Here is a 6,827-nt window from a genome sequence, read left to right on the forward strand (position 1 = left end):
AGAGAAATATCAATTCATTGTTCCACCATCCATGCACTCATTGGTTGCTTCTTGTGTGTGCCCTGACCAGGGATCGAACCCACAACCTTGGCATATTGGGAAGATGCTTTAACCACCTGAGCTACCGGGCCAGGGCAGGAAACAATGGTATTGACCTCAGAAGGTTGTGGTGAGAATTAAATGAGATACTTCATGTAAAGGTCAAAGCACAGCATCTGAAGCTCAGTAAGCTCTCACAAATGAGACCTGCTGGGGTCTTTCCTTCCCTGAGGTAGGGGTGGCCACCGTGGGATGCTACACGAAGTATTTTCCCTAGAGAGAGGGCACACGGGGGGCTGAGCCCAGGACGCTGCTGAGAGGACACTGCTGACATCGCTGGCTGGGAGGGCTTCTGCCACCTCAGCCTTCGTGGCTGGCATAAGAGTCTAGAGTGGGGTGAGTGGGTCCACGTTTGTGGGAAAAGACAGAAAGTCCACAAGGATTCAGCTCCCACGTGAGACCCGTAGCAGAGCGGGGAGGTCAGGCCAGGTCCCGGGCTCTGCTTCCTAAGTCAGTAGCATTCCCCACAGACTGGGTCTCATGAGCAGGGGGTGGGCACAGGGTGGGAGTGCTTCTTGGAGTCCAGGGGGTCCACGCGGAGGGGGCTGTGAGCACTGCCGCAATAGAGAGGGATGAGGAGGAGGCTTCTGTTTTATTCTTCTTCAGCGGGCCGGAAAGAAGTCTAGAAGAAACACAAAGAGAGGCGGGGAAGTCACTGAAGAAAGGAGAGGAATGGAGGGTGGGAGTGGGGGCTGGTGAGTGGGAATGGGGAGGGAGGAAGAAAATGAGTGAGTGGCTGCTGCCGGGACGGGGGCGGGACGGTTCTGGTTTGGGGCTGGATGCGGGCCAGCAGGCAGCAGCCAGCACAGCAGCTGCCAGCCCCTCTTGGGGAGCTGGCACCGCATTGCGCATTGCGGCAGGAAGAGAAAGCAGAGAAATGTGCTGGGCTGGGCGGTGCGTCTCTGCCCACCCGGCCCCGCCTTGCCAAGGACATGCCCATGCATTGAACACTGACCAGACGCTGCCCCTTTACCCATCTAACTTACCTAACTTTCAAAAAACTGCCTAGGCTCCCTTAAGGTCTCTTTTTTAACGATGGGGATCACGAAGCTTAAAGAGGTTAAATGAGAAGCCTGAGGCCACCCAGCCTGTAGGTAGCCGAGCTGGGATGCTCCATGCCCTGCAGCGGCTGCCTCTAGCATCCCAAGCTGTGGCTTGGCCAGGTGTGGGACTGGATGGCAGTCTTGTTCCTCTGCCCGTACCTGGCCGACTCTTCCTGCAAGCCATCCTCTCTCAACATCTGTTCACCCATCCGTTCATTCCTGAGCATGCTGAGCTGTGTGCGGGACCCGAGGGAGACCACTCTGAACAGGCCAGGTAGAGTCCTTCCCTCCCAGAGTTCATGGGCTAGTGGGGTCCCCAAGGAGATTCAGAGTGATTAGGGGTAAATTTTAAATCCAGTCCCCAGCCCCCAATTTACACACACACACACACACACACACACACACACACACACGCACACACACACATACATACACACACACTCCACCTGTTCTTTGAGTGTAATGAATAGCATAACGCATTTGAACCCTTAGCCTGGGTCGAGCATCTCTCCCAGGCCACCCAGCCGCAAGGGGGCGCTGTAAGGGCAGTGAGCAGGAGGCCTCAGGCTGTCTTTCCCCACTGGCGATGGCAGGCGTCCAGCTCTGCTCAGCACGCCCACAGGGATTTCTGGCCTCCCCAGCTGACTCTCGTGCCCGCATCTGGTGCCACCATTTCTCTCCCCTCCTGGTCCAGCCCTGTGCGGAGGACCTGTCCGCCTTCACAATGCCGTGTCTTGATGTTGCCACAAAGCCACCTGGAGCCGGTGTCACCCCACAGCTGGCCAGGGGGCCCTTGGATCAGCCTGGCCCTCAGCTCAGTTTTCTCCTGTGAGCCCCCAGGGCTCCTCACGCAGACACGCTCTCCCCTGCCCGGCTCTCCTCCCCGCAGGCCCCGGATTCTGTGGTCACTCAGGCTCAAGCTGGGGCTGCCGTTGCCCTGGATGAACAGACTGGCTCTAAATCAGGCCGTTTAGGTGGGGCGTCCTCAGCCCAGGCCCTCTTCCTTTGCATGGCAAATCCTGGGAAAAGCATGAGGAGCCCCGGATCCAGATCTTTGGCGGTTCAGGGAGCAGTGTTGGGGGCGGGTAAAAGGAGCGCAGACACAGCACTTGTGTGCCAGGCACCGTGCTGGGGAGCCCCTCACCATTTTCTCAGTCTGCTAGTGACCCTGCAGGGGGATTATCTTTTGTATTTTATAGAGTAAGAACCAGAGACTCAGAGAGGTTAAGTAACTTGCCCAAGGGCACACAGCCAGGAAGTAGCAGGTTTGGGATTCCAGCACGTGTGCTCCTGCCCCTTCACCACATGGCGTCTGGTACTCCACTCCCCTCTGGCACTGCAGGCAGCACAGTGCCCTCTGCCCTCCCTTGACCCTTCCATCACTATTAATCCCCCCTCCCACCCCTCCTGCCCCAAGCTATTGGACATTGCTGTCATCTTCTCCACTTCCCAGCGGGCAGTCAGGACCATCTCCCCGCTTAGTGAAAGAGAAACACAGCACCTCAGGCCCCCAAACAGGCCAGGACCCCATGGCCCACCTGACTCCAAAACAGAGTTATCGGGACAGATGCTGGGTGGTGACCAGAGGGAGTCAGGAGAGGAGAAAGAAAGCCAAAGGGAGAGTTTGGAAAATAAAGTGCTCTGATGGGCGCCAGGGGCCTCTGGGGCTGCTCACGTGATGGGAGGCCAAATTTCTCACCGCCCATTCAGCCCAGCCCCGGCGGCTCTCAGCCTGGGTTATAAATAGCTGGGAATATAAATGTTGGCCAGAAAGAGCAGAGTCCAGCTTGCTCCTGGGCCGGGAAACGCGGAGTGGGGTGGGGTGGGGTAGGGGACAGTGTCTGGTCTGGAACAAGCCTTGCGGTTTGAAAGGAAGATCTGTTTCCTCCAGCAGCAGCCGTGGGACAGATCTGGGTCCTGAGCCGCCCTGGGGGGAGGCCTCCACAGGACCCTGGCATTCACAGGCACCCTGCACAGGGACCCAAAGGTGGCTAACTCTACCCTAGATGACCATGGACACTCCGCTAGGGTCAGGATGCTCGGAGGTCTGTGTCGATGGGGAGAACATTCACATGCGCTGAGCACCCACATATCATGATGCCATCAATGAAACCAATGCATCGATAGCAACCACTTCTTTGGTAGCTGCCCCATCAGGAAGCATGTCGAGCACTTTCCATATTGTTGTGATATGATTAATGTCAACAGTAACACAATGACAGTAACTTTGCTTTCTTGAGCCCCCCTCCTTATTTTGTAAAATCCTCATCTGAGGATATTTTTTCCATTGCTTTTTTATCTTATCTCCCCCCCCCCCCCCCCCGCTTTTTTAGAGAGAGAGGAAGGGAGGGAGGGAGGAGGAGAGAAACATTGATGTGAGAGAGACACATTGATTACCTCCTGCATGAGGCCCGGCCAGGACCTGGGATCGAACCTGTAACCCAGGTACATGCCCGGGACTGGGAATCGAGCCCAAGACCCTTTGTGTGAGGGTGACGCTCTAACCACTGAGCAACCGGCCAGGGCATTCTTGAGCCCCTTTGATGATCCAGGCACTGGCTTGGGCTTCACAGATCACCGTCAGCACCATCAGGCTGCCACTTGTTGTCTACTTACGGCTGCTGTGTTCAACGTTTATTAAGGGCTCTCATTTGTCTAGTTGAACGGAATGCTTACATCTTCCCCCCATTCTGCAGATGGGGAGACTGAGGAACAGAGAAATTAGATGACTTGCCCAAAGTCACATAGCTCGTAAGTGGCAGATGGAGACTGGAATTCGGGTCTCTGACTCCCAAGCCTTAGCTCTTCCCACCAGGGGAGCAGACGCTGAGAAACGCTTCTTGGATGACTGAATGCATGAAGGAGTGAACGAATGAATGAGCCAAAGAACACGTGTTCACGGAAGGTGATGGGTGGGATTTCCAAGCCCTGTGAGGTTAAGCAGGTTGTTCAAGGTCACCGAGCCAGACAGCAGCAAAGCAGGTGCGGAGTCCTGGCTCCGGCCTCAGTGCCAGCTTCCCTCACAAACCTTCCCGCTACTTGGGGCAGAAGCAGCCTCTTTTTGGCCACCGTTTTGCCCTTACTGGCACCTAGGATAACAGTGGATTCCGATTTCCAGGCCGACTCATTTCCTCTCCTTCAGGGAGCCTGGCCAGAGGCCCACGGCTGGGCCCTGCCCCTCCCCCAGGCCAGCAAGCAGGGCACCTGGCCAGCAGTCCCGGAGAGTCATTTCATTACCTCTCTCTTTTCTCCAGGTCCTTCCAGCTGGAGTTCCTGCTGGGTGGCTTGGTGTCCCCTGGGTTCTGAAGACTGGCTGGGCATCACCACCCGCCCCTGCCTCTGGGGCCGTACAGTGGTGTGGGGACAGCCAGCTCTGCCACCCTGGGCACAGCAAAGGCCCTTCCTTCTCTGGGTCTCAGTTTTCACTCATCCCCAAATGGGGGCACTTGGCGGGGTGGCTTTCCGGGTCTCACTCCGCTTCCTGGGCTCTTTCTAGTGAGCCTGCTGGGCTCCATCTGCAGCTCCCCCAGCCTCACTCTGGCTTGGAGGGGGAGGGGCCAGCGAAGGCATCAGGGCCTCCTTCCAGGCTCCCCAAAGGGTGGGAAATGAGTCGGCAAGGAAATGAGAATTTGCTGTTAATCCGAGCATGAGTAAGGGCAAAACGTTGCCAAAAAAGAGGCTGCTCTGCTGCAAGTGAGGGCAGCTGGCACGGAGGCCGGACACGGGCTCCTGGCCACTCTGTGCGGCTCTGGCTCCTGCCCCACATCCTCATCTCGTGGCCCTATTTTCCTCAAGGAATAGACACCCCGCCACCCCTTTATTTCACTTCTTCAGAGTGTCTTCATGCCCTGCCTTCCTTCCCCTTCATTTACCCTTTCGCCTCCGTGGAGTCCCTGCCCCCGCTCTTCTGTCCCCTTTCTCAGGTTTCCTGCCCTAGGCCTGCTCTGTGACACCTCACCTTTCTGACCATGGGGTTATTGTGACACCCACCGCCTGTCTTCCTCTGATCTCGCTGGCCACATTCTCTCCATTCCTTCCCACCAGCTCACTCCTAACTCTCCAGGATCGTTTTAACTCTCTCCCCTGTACTTCCCACCCTCCCCAGGCTCTCAATCTCTCCCAAGGTTCACTATGACTCCCGAAGCTCTGCATTCAGCCCGACTCTCTTTTCTGAGCCTGGACCAATAAAAACTCCCATTCCCAACACTTTTTCAGGAGGGCCCACAACCCCTACAACTCAAGCTCAAGCAGCTTGAGCTCATCCCCTTCCCCAGCCACCTGATTGCCTTCTGAAGACACTGTCACCCACCTGGTTGCTAAGGCAGCAACGTGACATGCATTGGGCCCTTTCTCTGTCCTCCATTGCTTCCCAGCCCCTCACCCACTCCATCCTAATGTCTTCAGAGCCTCTTCTACTTCCTAAATAGCCCTCTGCTCCAGCTCCTCTGTGCCTCCTCCTTATTTCCTCTCGCCAGACCCTATCTCCACACAGTGGCCTGAGTGACTGCTCTAAACACAAATTAGATCATGACACTCCCCAGCTGGACTCTCGGGGCTGGCATGGCATGGCTTAGCCTGGCTTAGTCTCTTCCTAGCTAGTTTATCTTCAAAGTTGTAAAAAATAGTTTTATAGCCCGGCTGCTGTGGCTCAGTGGTTGAGCGTTGACCTATGAATCAGAAGGTTGTGGTTTGATTCCCGGTCAGGGCACATGCCCGGGTTGCGGGCTCCATCCCCAGTGTGGGGCATGCAGGAGGCAGCCGATCACTGATTCTCTCTCATCATTGATGTTTCTCTCTCTCTTGCTCGCTCTCTCTCTCCCTTCCTCTCTAAAAATCAATAAAAATATATTAAAAATAAGAAATAGTTTTATGGAAGTATAATTGACATTTAGTAAAATTCACTCACTTGAGGTGTGAGTTTGTTAAGTTTTGGTAATTATACACAGTTATGGTCCCATTGTCATCATCCTAAATGTTTCCTGGAGTCCCTTTGCAGTCACTGTCCCAACCCCAGGCAACCATTGATTTGCGTTGTGTCACTATTATTCTGTCTGTTCCGGAATTTCATATAAACAGAATCAGACAGTTTGTAGTCTTCCGTGTTTGACTCACTTCATCGTGCACAATGTTTTTGAGATTCGTACATATTGTTGCACGTGTTAATATTTTATTCTTTTCATTGCTGAGTGTATTCCTTTGTGTGAATATAGACAATTTGTTTATTCACTTATTGATGGACATTTGAGCTGTTTACAGTCTCTGGCCAATATGGAAAATGATGCTATAAACATTACCGTGTCAATCTTCATGTGGACATATGTTTGAATTTCTCTTGGGGAAATACCTAGGACTGTAACTGCTGGGTTATACGGTGAGCGTGTGTTTAATTGTATAAGGTACTGTTATATTGCTTTCCAAAGTGGTTATGGTGGTTTGCATTCCCATCAACAACACAGGAACGCTCCAGTTGCTCCACACCCTCTCCAACATTCGATACTGTCAGTGGCTTTACACTTCAGCCATTCTAAGGGGTGTAGTGCATTTCATGTCCTGGTGACTACTGACGTTAGGTGCCTTTTCATGTGCTTATGGGCCATTAATGTATCTTCTTTTGTGAGTGCCTGTTAATCTTTTGCCCATTTTTTTTGAAATTTTCTTGTTATTCTCCTTTTTTACATTTAAAAA

The sequence above is a fragment of the Myotis myotis genome, unplaced genomic scaffold (assembly GCF_014108235.1).
Source record: "Myotis myotis isolate mMyoMyo1 unplaced genomic scaffold, mMyoMyo1.p scaffold_m19_p_17, whole genome shotgun sequence".
Classification (NCBI taxonomy): Eukaryota; Metazoa; Chordata; class Mammalia; order Chiroptera; family Vespertilionidae; genus Myotis; species Myotis myotis.